This window comes from Sorex araneus, chromosome 2 (genome assembly GCF_027595985.1).
Source record: "Sorex araneus isolate mSorAra2 chromosome 2, mSorAra2.pri, whole genome shotgun sequence".
In the NCBI taxonomy this organism is placed as follows: domain Eukaryota; kingdom Metazoa; phylum Chordata; class Mammalia; order Eulipotyphla; family Soricidae; genus Sorex; species Sorex araneus.
In genome coordinates, this window is record NC_073303.1 from 258,840,522 (window position 1) to 258,855,046 (window position 14,525).

General features: G+C 46.5%; 1 protein-coding gene across 3 annotated transcripts in view; it reads left to right on the plus strand.

Annotated features, from left to right (window-relative positions):
- The window catches only part of ATP10B (ATPase phospholipid transporting 10B (putative)), a 160,305-nt gene that overhangs the window by 32,381 nt on the left and 113,399 nt on the right, over positions 1-14,525 (plus strand). For 2 of the 3 annotated variants that reach the window (XM_055129121.1, XM_055129124.1), the window contains exon 1: positions 255-417. The exons of the other annotated variant lie outside the window; for it this stretch is intronic. The gene's annotated coding sequence lies outside the window, so the exon portion shown is untranslated. Of the gene's footprint in view, positions 1-254; positions 418-14,525 lie in introns of those variants that run through there. 3 annotated transcript variants of the gene reach the window in all.

Consider the following 14,525-nt stretch of genomic DNA (forward strand, 5'->3'; position numbering starts at 1 on the left):
GCAGGAACCCATCTAACTCTGTGTGTGTGTGTGTGTGTGTGTGTGTGTGTGTGTGTGTGTGTAGAGTGGGGGTGAGCGCTGTAGGGAACACTGGCTTCCCTGTCCGACCCAGACTCACAGTCAAGCCATTCTTCTGCCGAGGTGCTGGGGAGAGGGGGGGCAGGGGGGCGGTCTCATGGTCCCTTTTCTCTGATTGGCCGCAGTTGTTTCTGTCTGGGTCATCCTTTTCTCTCCCGGGAGAGGGTTTGCTTAAGGCCCTGCCCCGGCACGGTCCCCCCTGAGCAGAGCCATGCAGAATGCCATGGCTCGGGAAAATGGCATGTGAGCCACTCCATGCCAGAGACACGGCGCCCCGCGCCAGCCGCCTGCACCCCACTTCCGAGAGAGCATGCTCGGGAGGGACACCAGCCATGCGGGGTAAGTGACCACCCCCGCTGCCCTGCAGAATCGGGACCTAGTACCGAGGCTAGACTATGCAGCAGGCCCCACGTTGAGCTGACATTTCTCGAAACCCAGTTGAGATGGCGCTATACTCCCCCCTCCCCCGGAAGCACGGTCCATATCCTTCTTTGGTATTAGACCCGTTTCCTTCCAGGGATTTCATTAGAATCCCCTGAGGCAAGTTGCGTCTTCCTTAAGGGATAGAGCTTGCGGGCTGGGTAGGTCTTAGACTAAACACGCGCCTTGCATGCAGCTGAAGCAGCCAAAGGATGCAGGCGGAGAACCAGCCTGCGGTTCTGGTTCTCAAAGCGGAAAACATGGGTTGCTTGAAGGAGAGAGTGAGATGACCACGTGTTATCCCTGTCACATCCTCAAAACAGCATGTGCTGTCACGGTTTTCCTTGGATCTTGAAGGAGCCAGGTCTGTTCAAGGAAGAACTGCCTACTCTCCGTGTGTGGCTAGTCACGCCCAACGCGCCAGCAGGCCGTGGGTCATTATCAACACCGCAGCTGTTCTTAGGGTTGGGTCTGTGGTCTTCAAGCTGTGGTCTCCAGCCATCATGAGAAAAGCACATCAAAAAAAAAAAATGGGGAGCTGGAGCAATAGCACAGTGGGTAGGGCATTTGCCTTGCACGCAGCCAACCCGGGTTCAATTCCCAGTATCCCATATGGTCCCCCGAGACTGCCAGGAGTAATTCCTGAGTGCAGAGCCAGGAGGAACCCCTGTGCATCACCAGGTGTGACCCCAAAAGAAAAAAAAAAGATAAAAAAATGGAATCATTGGGGCTGGAGGCATGATAGCAGGTAGGGAATTTGTGTTACATGCAGCCAACTTGAGTTCATTCTCCTACATAGATCCCTGAGCGCTGCCAAAAGTGACCTCGAACCACAGAGCCAGAAATAATCCCTGAGCACCAGGGTTCGGTCCCCCACCAAAACCAAAATAATAAGTTTTAAGGTCACATTGGGCTGGAGTGATAGCACAGCGGTAGGGCGTTTGCCTTGCATGCGGCTGTCCCAGGTTCGATTCCTCCTCCCCTCTCGGAGAGCCCGGTAAGCTACCAAAAGAATCTCGCCTACACGGCAGAGCCTGGCAACTCCCCGTGGCATATTCGATATGCCAAAAACAGTAACAACAAGTCTCACAATGGAGACGTTACTGGTGCCCGCTCAAGCAAATCGATGAGCAATGGGATGACACAGTGTGACAGTGAAGGTCACATTGCTCCAAGCAGCTAGTCATTTCACCTCCAGGAGTTCCTGTCCCCACTGAGATTCCTGCATCCTCTGAATTTGCTACACAGTTTTGGTCCAGATAGGCAGCAGAGGGTTCACAAAGCCAATCTGCCATGTAGCTCCCTCCTTCGTGCTCCTTCCTCTCTTCCCAGCTCTTGCAAGCATAGCCAGGCGTGCTAGGAGTGTTGTCCCTTTAGCAGATGCACGGTTACATTAAGCCATTAATCAGGCAAATCACAGATGTTGTTTTCTTTCTAGATGTTACTATAATTACTCTTAATAACACCTACGGAATCTGTCATCTCAATGGCGTGGATGACTTGAAAAGAAATTATCATTTCATCTCTTAGATCCCACGTCGATGGATTTCAAGTTTGTATTTGTACCCGGTGGAGGATGCAGGGTCTCAGAGTGTGGCAAGGTGACCTCTGAGAGGGCTGGGTTTGTGAGTTCTTAGACAAACTCACCTTCGGAGTTTGCCCCCAGACCTCCTTCTCCTAACATCAGAGATAACATGTCAGGGCATCATCATTCAGGAGATGTTTGGTGCTTTTTAGTCCAGTTGGAGCAGCTAGGAAGAGAGCGTGTCCAGTAGCCTGGTTGATGGGAGCTGGGGGCAAGGATGTCTGCCTGAGACCAAACTAACTCGTGACCAGTATCTAAGGCACACACCATGGTTCTTCTGGCATCGGAGATCTCCCAGTGCTCCTGGCCACCGCTGAAGAATACTCCACCCTCTCTCTCGATTCGAGAACAAACTCAGTTTTCTAAGACTTGTTCTGCCCACTTAACTCCTTTGCTGTGAGTCAAGCTTAGTGATATATCGTTAGATCCTGGCGGGAACCTCCAGGGTGCTCTCTTCGTTGCTGTTCAAACAGCACGTTTTGCTCCAGGGACACCGTCTTTTAATACATTTATTTGAGGCACCGTGATTGACAATTTACTAGTGATAGGGTTTCATACAGAAGACATGTCAGCACCGCCTTTCACCGGGGTGTCTGCTTCCCTTCTCCATCGTCCCAGGCTCCCAACATTCTATCTCCCACCCCACCGTCTCCCCTGTCATGGTAAGCTTCCGAATAGAGACCAAATTCTCATTTTCTGTTGCCCTTGAACGTTGGTCATCTCCTTAACTCTCCTTCTTTATATCCCACCTATGAGGAAGACCTTTCTTTATCTGTCCCTCCTCCTTTAACTCACTTCACTCGGTTCAGTTACTCTCCAGATTCACCCCTGTAGCAGCAAATTGCATGATTTCATGTTTTCTTACAGCCAAGTAGTATCCCATCATGCCTACGTACCATAGTTTCTTTAAACCCTCCATCTGTTCTTGGACACTTAGGTTGTTTCCAGATTTTGGCTATTGTAAATAGTGCTGCAGTGAGCATCCATGGGCAAATATCTCTTCTAAGAGTTTTTTGGGCCTTGGTGTAGGTGCCAAGTTAGTGGAATTGCTGGATTATCTAGAAGCTGAATTCCTGTTGTTTGATTTTTGACAGGTGTACTTGTCGTTTTCCAAAAACAGTTGGAACAGTTGACATTCCCACGAGCAGGGAATGACGGCCCTTATCCCTCCATCCCTCCCCCCAATACACATCCATGCTACATTGTTCTTTGTAATGTGTGCCAGCCCCAGTGGTGTTAGGTCATTATTATTTTGATTTGCATTTCCCTGCTGATAAATAGCAGAGCATTATTTCATATATTTCTGGCCACCTGTATGCCATCTTGAGAAGTTTTTCCATTTCAACCAACCCTATTTTGGGGTAGGGTTGATTCTTTTTTCTTGTTACATTCTACCACTGCCTTATATGTTGTGGTTATCAGCCCAGTCTGAGGAGTGGCGGGCGTCTTTTTATTCTGGTTATCATTTCTTTTGCAGTGCAGAAGCATCTTTGTTTGATGTAATCCCATTTTTTTTATCTTTACTTCTGTTTGCTTGGCCAGTGGCATGGAATCGTTGAAGACACTTTTAGATTCAATGTCATGAAGTATCTATGTTTTCCTCAATATAATTTATGGATTCAAGTCGATATCAAAATATTTAATCCAGTTTGATTTGATTTTTGTGCATAGTGTTAAAAAGGGGATGTGAGTTCATTTTTCTGTTTGTGACTGACCAGTTGAGAGGTATTTGATTTTTTTCCTGTGCTTCATATTTTTTTGCTCCTTTATTGAAAATTAACTGTCCGTATACCTGAAATTCTGCCTTTGGACTCTCAGTTCTATCCCATTTATGTGACATAGTATCCTTATTCCAGTACCACAGTGTTTTGATTATAACATGATAGTACAATTTGAAATTATGGGAGAAGCCTCCCATCTATTTTTTCCTAGTATTACTTTGGCTTTCCAGGGTAGAGGGTTATTGTTCCATATAAATTTCAATAGCATTTGATCTATGTCTTTAAAAAGTGTCTTTGGTATTTTTATAGGGAATGCATTGAATCTGTATGATGCTTTGGGCAAGATTGTCCTTTTGACAATATTCATCCCTCCTGTCCATAAACAGGGATGTATTTTCATTTCTTCATGTTTTGGGGTTCGGGTGGTGGTTTTGTGTGTGTGTGTGTGTGTGTGTGTGTGTGTGTGTGTGTGTGTAAATCTTGCATCTCTTTTTTTGTTTGGTTTGGTGTATTCTGCCTCTTGTTTTTTGGTGTTTTTTTTTTTAAATTATTGAATCACCGTGAGAAACTGTTACAAAGCTCTCATATTTGAGTTTCAATCATACAATCATCAAACACCTATCCCTCCACCAGTGCATATTTTTCACCACCAATGTCCCCAAGTATTCCCCTCCCCCATCCCACCCCTCCCCCCCGCCTCTATGGCCACAATCTCTTTTGTTGAGCTGATTTCCGGATACTTTATTTTCTGAGGCATGATCGTTAATGGATTTTTTTAAAATTCTCTCTTCTATTTTATTATTTGCATATAAAACAGCAGTGGATTTCTGTGCAATGATTTTGTAGCCTGCCAATTTGTTGTAAAAGTCTATTGTTTTTAGAGGCTTTTTTGGTTGAGTTTAGGGTTTTCTGTGTATAATAAATATCATGTCACCTGCAAATAATGACAGTTTGACTTCTCTTCCCATCTGGATGTCCTTAATATCTCTTTCTTGTGTAAATGCTATGGCAAGGACTTCAAATGCTATGTTGAATAATAGTGATCGAAGTGGGAAACCTTGTTTTGTGCCTGATCCTAGAATGAAAGATTTCAGTTTTTCACCTTTGAGTATGATGTTTGCTGTGAACTTGTGGCAAATGACCTTAACTATTCTGAGGAAAATTCCTTCAGCTCTCATTCTATTAGAGTGTTTATCACGAATGGATGTAGGATCTTGTCAGATGCTTTCCCTGGATCTATTGATATAATCATACGACTTTTATTTTTCCTTGTATTGAAACGGTGCGTTACATCAGTCGACCTGTGTATATTAAACTATCCTTGCATCCCCAGAATAAGTCCTATTTGGTCGGGTTGTATGATCTTTTTGATGTGTGGTTGGTTTCAGTTAGCTAAAATTTCGTTGAGGATCTTTGCATCTGTGTTCACCAGGGATATAGTTATGTAGTTTTCTATTTTTGTAATATCTCTGTCTGCTGTTGGTATTTGGGTAATGTTTGCCTCATAAAAGCTTCTGGGGAGGATTCCTGCTTGTTCAGCTTTCTGAAGGAGCCTGAGCAGGACTGGGAGTGGGTCTTTTTTAAAAGGTTTGGAACAACTCGCTTAGAACCCTTCTGGGCCCCAGCTTTTGTTTGGCTGGATACTTTTGATTGCTGTTTCAGTTTCCTCAATAGTAATTGGCCTGCCGAAGGTCTCCATTTATTTATGATTTACCCTTAAGAGGTAGCAGGAGTTCCAAAGTTTATCTACTTCTATTTTCTCGAGTTTTATAGCATAAAGATTTTAGAAGTAATCCCTGATTACTTTTTAATTTTTAATTTCTTTTTAATTTCTGCTGTCAGTACTCTGCCATGAGGCCTATCATTGAGTGGGTTTATTGTTGTCATTTGGGGCTTTTTGTTGTTGTTGTTCTCTCGCTGTGCTCGGGGACCACCTGGGGTACCAGAGATCAAATCCGGGTTGGCCACGTGCAAGGCAAACATCCTACCTGCTGTACTGTTCCACCCCCTCACGTATGATGATAGCTTTCTCGTTTCGGCTGCCATCCTTTCTGGTGTGTGTACTGTTGTTTCTTTGCGCTCATTGCCCATCCACATCATGGTGTCCCTTTGTCTGAGAGCTGGTGCTGATAGAACCTTCTGGACTATTATCTTCACTCCTTGGGGGAAGGGGCATGCTTTATGCAGCATCCCTGCTGTGTCTGCTGTTCTCTGGGGTGAATTCTCCTAGTTCATTCCTGGGAGAGCACTCATGGTGATTCCGCCCTTGGAGGCAGGGAGGTGGTACCCCAGGACTGTGGTCTTCCATGGGGACGCTGGTGTCTTTAGTGTGAAGTGGAAGGAATAGAGTCTCATGCACCCACCTGTGCGGCCTCACAACTTGGTATTCCGGCAGTGGAGGGTGAAGGTAGGGTCCCAGCCAGCCTCTTCTTTCCAGGTCTCTGTTGGTTGGTGGGGCCAGCGAAGCCACCGGGAAGCAGTAGGTGGGCAACCCCGACTGCGATGCAGTGGGGGCTGGGCCAGGAAACAGATTCAAACCCCAAAACCTTGTATTCTTCTCATCTCTGAGACCTTTGTAAAATGCACTTTTATTGACTGATGGAGTACGTGGGCGGTCACGGCAGCAGAAGTATGGTTTTGTAGGAGGGAGAAAAGGCAACGGTGGGGCTGGAGTGGTAGCACAGCATATAGGGTGTTTGCCTTGCACTCAGCCTACCCAGGTTCGATTCTCAGCCTCCCATATGGTCCCCTGAGCACCGACAGGAGTAATTCCTGAGTGCAGAACCAGGAGGAATCCTTGTGCATTGCCAGGTGTGACGGAAGGAAGGGAGGAAGGGAGGAAAGGAGGAAGGAAAGGAAGGAAAGGAAGGAAAGGAAGGAAAGGAAGGAAGGAAGGAAGGAAGGAAGGAAGGAAGGAAGGAAGGAAGGAAGGAAGGAAGGAAGGAAGGAAGGAAGGAAGGAAGGAAGGAAGGAAGGAAGGAAGGAAGGACAATGGAATTGATTTCCCATTAGGCCCCTTAGTCATTGTGTGACCTTCGATGTGTTCCTCAGATCTCAGATCCTCACCTGGAGAGCGAGGTCACCTAGTTCACACAAAGCCACGCAAAGGCACTTACTAATTGTTAGGTGGAGCCAGGAGAGGGAGCAAAAGAGAGAGAGTGTGTGCGAGTTAGCCGTCAGCGTGTTCTTCTCAGTGTTCTCTAGCATCTTCATGTCTGGTAACAGGAGTGCTCACTCCTGCCCTTGGCTTTGTGGTCTCTGCCTGCTGTTCTACCCACCGGCCACCTGTGCTCTGCGGAGGGGGGACTTGGATGTCCGCGCTGCTCTGACGAGGCGCCGTCTCCATCTGAGTCCACCAGATTGAGAAGACACGCCAGCACCACGAGCGGACTGTTTGCCACATCTGCCTGATTGAAATAGAAAGCCCAGCTGTTGGCCCCCACGGCAAGCGGCACGGCGAGACCCGCACATGGGCCTCCATCTGCTCTCCTCCTCCTCCGCCACCGCCTCCTTCTCCTCCTCTTCCTCCCCCAGCCACAACCACCCGAGCACAGGCTCGAAGGGCAGCTCTCCTCCAGCTCTCGGTAGGCACGCACGTTGTCAGGTCCTGCTGCAGAGGCTGCGTCAGGAACTCCGGGAGACGCGGGGGTCCGAGTTGGAGGAGTTGGAGAGTTAGGCCCGGGAGGAGCTGCCAGTGGCCCCCACACTGTCCGCTCTCCCTCATACGCCAGCACTTTGAGGTAGGACAGAGGTGACGCTCGGTGTGACATCACTGCTGGGGCTTGACTCAGTGAAAGTGTCGCCCTCTGACACTTTCCCAACCCGCAAGTCTCAATGGGACCTGATGGCCGTATCACCCGCTTCTCCAACCATTCCTCCTCTCAGGCCCAGACGAGCCTTTAGGAAGCACCGAGGTCCAGCTAGAGCCCAGTGACATTTTGGTGTCTTATATTTATTTGGTGACATTATATTTATTGTTAAATCTAAGATTTAGCAAGTTATATTTGTTTTCCTTTTAAGTTCCATTTATAAATATTTACAGTGTTCCGGGATTCATTTGTTTTGGGTTTTTTTTTTGTCTGTTTGTTTTTTCCTTTCTTAGTTCAGTATTTATTTTTTTAATTGAATCACCGTGAGATACAGTTACAATGCCTTCTTGCTTCAGTTTCAGTTCCATCATACACTAATCGAACACCCATCCCTCCACCAGTGCATTCTCCACCACCAACGTCCCCAGTATCCCCATCCCAATCCCACCCCTCCCCCTGCCTCTATGGCAGACAGTTTCCCCCATACTCTCTCTCTACTTTTGGGCATTATGGTTTGCAATACTGAGAGCCCATCATGTTTGGTCCTGTATCTACTTTCAGCACACATCTCCCATCCCGAACGATCCCTCCAACCGTCATTGAGACTCCTCGTTTGTAGGGAAACAAAAGGAGACTTGGTGGTGTCAGAGACCTTTCCAGCTCTTAAGTACACAGACACATGTAAAATGTGTGTGACTCCATATGCAAATAAATTCTGTGTCCCTCACCTCACTATAAGCATAGCAAAGGCATAGTTGCTATCGTCCCCGGATATAAACCTTGAATGCTTGGGACTGATACTAAAACAGTGGATGAGCTGTGTTAGAAAAATAATAATAAAAAAAAAATAACAAGTCATGAGGGATGAGGAAGCTGATGTACATTTCAGGGCTCTGAAGTAATTTCATTGTATTCTATGATTATCTGTCAAACTTAAAGCAATACCAAGGCCAGGAAATAGATTGTCGTGGAGGTGTCTGAAGATGATGGCTTCCGTGAGTTGGTGTAAATATATTCAGAGAGACTTGTCCCTAGTTAATAACCTGCGTTCTTCCTTCTGAACTGCTGATGCATTCGCTTATCGCATGTGAAAGGCAGCTTGTCCTTTGCTGTCAAGTGAACGTGATAGAATAATAGAAAAATTCTAAGAAAATTCAATCAGATCTTGTTGCTTCTCAAGGGAATCTCTCAACTCCTTATTCTGCTTCCAGAGAAGTAGGGAAGGCAGTGTTGCTTCAATCCAGCATGAAACGCCGGCGCACCCCCCACCCCCGCAGGGGGGTTCTGGTTAGCGCCTGGAGTTGTCCTTTCTCGGAATACCAGGGCACAGGGCTATGGGGGCCTGGGGACCCTTTGGAAGTGGAGAGCAGTGTCCATGCCAGGACTGCGGAGCCTGGGTTGCAAGCGTTAGCGTATGTGTTGCTAATGTTCGGCCTGGAGACCTCAAATCCTGGCAGTTCTGCTTGAACATCCCAGCGGGGCTGTTGGATTTGGGTCTGCCGGCGCAGAATTGAAAACGTCTGTGCAAGACACGGCAGTGAGTTTGCTTTCAGTCACTCCCGCTTCCTCATCTTTAAATGGAGGTCAACACTTTCCTGGGTGTTCTGAGACTGGAGGCCAACACTTTCCTGGGTGTTCTGAGACTACACAAAGGGAATGGTATTGGGGTAACCAGAACCGTTCATGTTCACTGTGCACCTACCTAGCAATCTGCCAGGTACCGGGGGTAGAGGGTTGAGGGGAGACGGGCCTTGAAATCTCAATAAATCTCCGAGGAAAGGACTGCTGTTCGCTCCAGGACGTGCACAAAAGGAACAGACTCCAGAGAGAATTTCGCTCACTCACTGACCAGGAGCTAGTTTAGTGCGGATGCCTCTTCTTCAAAGCATGAAAACAACTGGCATCGTTCATTTGGTAGGAGGTGACTGGTACCAGATCGCTGGACCTTACTTTTGTTGAACCGATGAAAATAGAAAGTTAATGGGGTGCCATCAAATCAGCCTGTGATAGGAGCTGCTCGGAGCTACAGTTGGTCTTGCTGATAAGGGTAGCACAGATACCATCTTTGAAACAGCTCATTAGTGTGGGAAATGCCACTGGCATCCCGATGGAAAGGCCACTCGCTGGGCACTCAGGCACTGGGTGAACTCCAGGTCTCCACATCACCGAATAATGTTAACCCTTTTCTCGCTTACCTTTTATAAATGCTCCCTGGCAGAGTATAAAAACCATGTGTGGGAATGGCTCTGTTTGGGGACCCCAGTCGACCATTAGCCAGTGACTCATCCCATCCTGAATGACAAATGTCGCACCGTTCATATCTCAGGCAAGGCCACCTGGTAAGGTGTCACAGCAAAGTCAGATCCACTGCGCTGTACCTCCACTTCCATACTTGTCCACCAATCCAGTGTGGCTCGTGGACTGGCCCCGTGACAACTCTGGAACTCTGAGGTCTATGTACGTTCTTAAAGGGAGTGTGTGTTCCTTTCCCTTTAAAACCACTGGATACCAAGAGCATGGCCGAGTTTGACCGAAGCAGAGGGAAGAATGTGTGTATCAGGGTCCGCTCACACGTGTACCTTAAGGCTTGGTAGTTAAAGGGCATGAAGTGCCTCCCACAGTTTCCTGCGTGGACTGCTGGGACCTGCAGTCAGATGAGTGATCGACTATCTGCTCCAAATGCTCCAATCATTAAGGAGGCGAACTCACATGTGGAATGGTGGAAACATGCTCCGGAGAGACAAAGGACTTCCGAGGGACCAAAATGCATCTACATTTCCCTAAACCATTAAAAGTACTTTCTAAGTTTAATAGTAATACTCTATTTTATGGGCTGGAGCGATATCACAGCGGTTGGGCGTTCGTCTTTCATGCGGCCGACCCGTGTTCGATTCCTCCACCCCTCTCGGAGAGCCCAGCAAGCTACCGAGAGTATTGAGCCCGCATGGCAGAGCCTGGCAAGCTACCCGTGTGTATTGGATACGCCAAAAACAGTAACAATAAGTCTCTCAATGAGAGACATTACTGGTGCCCACTCGAACAAATCGATGAGCAACGGGATGACAGGGACTCTATTTTATAGAGGCTGGAGCAATAGCACAGCAGGTAGGGTGTTTGCCTTGCATGCAGCCAACCCGGGTTCAGTTTCTCCATCTTGGGAGCCCTGCAAGCTACGGAGAGTATCCCACCCACACAGCAGAGCCTGGCAAGCTACCCATGGCATGTTTGAAATGCCAAAAACAGTAACAACAAATCTCACCATGGAGACATTACTGGTGCCCGCTCGAGCAAATTGATGAACACTGGGGACTACAATGCTTGCAGTGCTATCCTGAAGGTGCAGCTGCTTATCTTTCATGTCGTTTAGGATGGTGCTTTTTGCATTTTAGCTAAGATACCCCTTTATTTGTATATGAATTACACACACACACACACACACACACACACACTATTGACTGATCCTGAGTGTAATGCTTAATGCATTGTAACAGTGAACAAGGAACTGTTGTTTACTTGATTAGTAACCTGCTGACTCGGCTGAACAATTGGATGGCACCAGTTTTCAGAAAGTCCTGAGTTCCCTTTTCCAGTCCTTACCCTTTCCCATGCACAAATGGGATCAGGATTCTGCTTTCACTTACCAAATACTGGATTTGCTGAAATGCAAAATTTGAATTTCCTTGAAATCTTATACGAATGGAATTCCCACGACCGGACCACTTGTTTCTTGTTGTTTTACACAGTGTAGCGTCCACAGTTGTGGTTCCCAGACCACGTGCTAAGGCATCCCGGGGTACCACCGGGTGTTTTTCAAATCTGCAGACTCCATTGGACACTGAGCATAGTAACACCCCATGATAGCTGAGGTTCAGCTGTCAGTTTGTGGCACGTTACTTGTCACAATGCCACTACGTTTGTTATCAACATTGGAGCACCTTGCTGTGGTTAAAAATGAGAACACGCAAAAATCCTCCTGGAACAAATACTGGATTTGAGGGGGCCGGGACGAATCAGACCCCTGTGGTATGGAAGCCGTGCTGTACCTTGGGGTGCACGCAGTTCCTTAGTTGCTGCAGTTGTTTAGGAATAAAGCAAAAATATGACTTTGTGGGCTGGAGCAATAGCACAGCAGGTAGGGTTTTTGGCTTGCATGTGGCCAACCCAGGCTTGATTCCCAGCATTCTATATGGTCCCCTGAGCACCACCAGGTGTAATTCCTGAGCACAGAGCCAGGAGCAACCCCGTGCATTGCCAGGTGTCACCCAAAAAGCAATATATATATATATATAGATATAGATATATGTATATATATACATATATATATTTCATATATCTTTCAATATATATATTGAAAGAGAACAAATATATATACACATATGTATATATTTGTTCTCTTTCCATTTATGTGCATTTTGAACATTGCTGCTAAGTTGTTAGGACATAAAATCTTAATTGCTGAAGCCTAAATAACTGAACTGTTACTTTGTTTTGATTTTTTTTTCCCCCTGATGTGGGGTATTATGGAAAACTTCCCGCGGTGCCTGGGGGCTGAGAAAATTTGAAAAGGTCTGGTCTGTGAACTTGATCTGCACTGATACACATAGTTAATCATGTTCATGTGGCTTGTGTTTGTGTTTGTATTTGGCTTTTCTAGTGTGTGAGCACACCATTGTTTATGAATTCCACAGCTGATAGAAATTTGATCTCTTTCCATTTGGACACCAAGTGGAGTCCTGTTGCTGTGAAGTTTCTGGATCTCATGCTAATCCACCTGTGCATGGCTTTCATTGGCTTCCCATATACCCTCGAAGCTTTGACTTTTCTTCTTTTCTATTATCTGCACCCTTAAGGTCATGCTTCCCTTCTCAGTATGGTTTCTAAGTATAGGCATTCCAAAAATGTCATATACTAATATGCATTGTAAACCAGTGTTTGTTGCGTATTTTTTTTTTTTTGCTTTTTGGGTCACACCCAGCAATGCTCAGGGGTTACTCCTGGCTTTGCACTCAGGAACTACTCCTGGCGGTGCTTGGGGGACCATATGGGATGCCGGGGATCGAACCCGGGTCGGCCACGTGCAAGGCAAACGCCCTACCCGCTGTGCTATCGCTCCGGCCCCTGTTGCGTATTTTCAAAACTTCCGACTTCTGTGACTTATTGTGGCTTTGCGTCATGTATTCCTTCATTTCCAGATTTGGGAAAACTTTTTCAGCTTTTTTTTTTATTGCTGCTTTGTATGTTCACATTGTGGTATGTGAACATACTCTATGATTTCAATCCTTTTAAATTTATTCACACTTGCCTAGTGGCCAGCATGGATTCTGTTTTGTGAGACAATCTCCCATGTACTTTAACTCTGGTACAGAACTAAGAATATATGATCAGATGCTCTATCCATAACTGGATTGGACTGGTATTATCCCTCCCCTTTAATATATTTGTTTATTTGAAATACAGTTGGTTTTGGTGTTATTTTCCTTTCAATATTAATCTTTCTTTCGCTCCATCATTATTCATTGAGTTCATTTTTTTAACACATAAAAACATCATTCTAAAAATAAAAACAAAAAATAAATTAATTAAATAAAATAAAAAACTAAACCAAAAGTACTCCAAGAGTGCCTTTTCCTTCTTTCTTTCCATCCACCTCATCTTATCTCCCTCACATGGATTATCCATATGACTCTCTCCACTGTGTGTGTGTGTGTGTGTGTGTGTGTGTGTGTGTGTGTGGTTTCATCTGTGTTCTCTTAACAGTTTCTTCATCTGTGTGGGGTTGTAAGTCTTCCCTTTGGCATTGCTGTCCCATCGTCCTGTTTGGACTATAACCCCCGGAGATGCGCCCCCCCATCCGAGCATAGAGTCACCCCCTCTTTGTGCAGCTGCCTCACCTTCTGTAGTGTGGGACAGTCAAGCCAGACTCGGCAGATGACAAGCGTCCTCACAGGGTGGACTGTGCCATCCAAGCTTATGTCTTTATACTCGGTGACTTGCACACAGTGATGACATCACCTAGTGCCAAGTCCCTGTCATGAGTGACGTCCGACCCTCTTGGGCCTCCACTGGTTCCCTCAGTCCCGTGTGTAGACCTTGCATGTATCTGGGGGAAGTTGTGGTAGTGGTGCAACTGAGCCAAGCAGGAGAGGCTGATGCCCCAAACGCCCTCTCTGGATTCCCCGTCTCCCTGCCGGCCAGATCTGGAGTGCTTGCCCCTCTACGGCCAGGGCAGGGACCTGCACTGGTCCGGGCTGTGAGCCTGGGCCAGTCTGGGGAAGTGCAATGCAGCATCACAGTGGGTTTTAACGTGCAATTATCCCACAGAGAATGAAGCTGAGCATTATTTTCCTGCATTCAGGGTTCACGTTTAAATCTTTCTGTAAATTGAGTCTTTTATCTCTTCATTCTGCCAGGAGTAGTTATCATTTTCTTCCAAAAGGTTTTGATCACTTCTCGTTATGCCTGTTCCTAAATATTTTTATCTCTTTTGTTGCTCTTGTCAATGAGACTTTCTCATTCATTGTTCCCTAATTGGCGGTTATTTGTGGCCGTGAATGCTGCTGAGTTTTGTTGAATTTTCATTGAGGAATCTGGTTCTTAGCATTATCAACTGTCTGCTCTCGTTTTCTGCTCTTGGCTGGAATTCTGCTTTGCTAGGGCGATTTCAGTTCCTGCTTCCTCGTTGTTTCCATGTGTCTGGTCAATCTGTGCATGCCTTTATTTTCAGCCTTTTGCATCGCTGTGTTTTAGCTCTGTCTCGTGGACCACAGGGTCTGCGCTATCGCTAAGGATTCGATGTGGGAATCATTTGGTTTGAATCGATGAGCTCCGTCCTGTGTGCAGATACATCTCTCATGTTCGGGGACACGTCTCCCATCTCCAGCTAACTCTGCCGAGAGCACTCTCTAGTTCAGC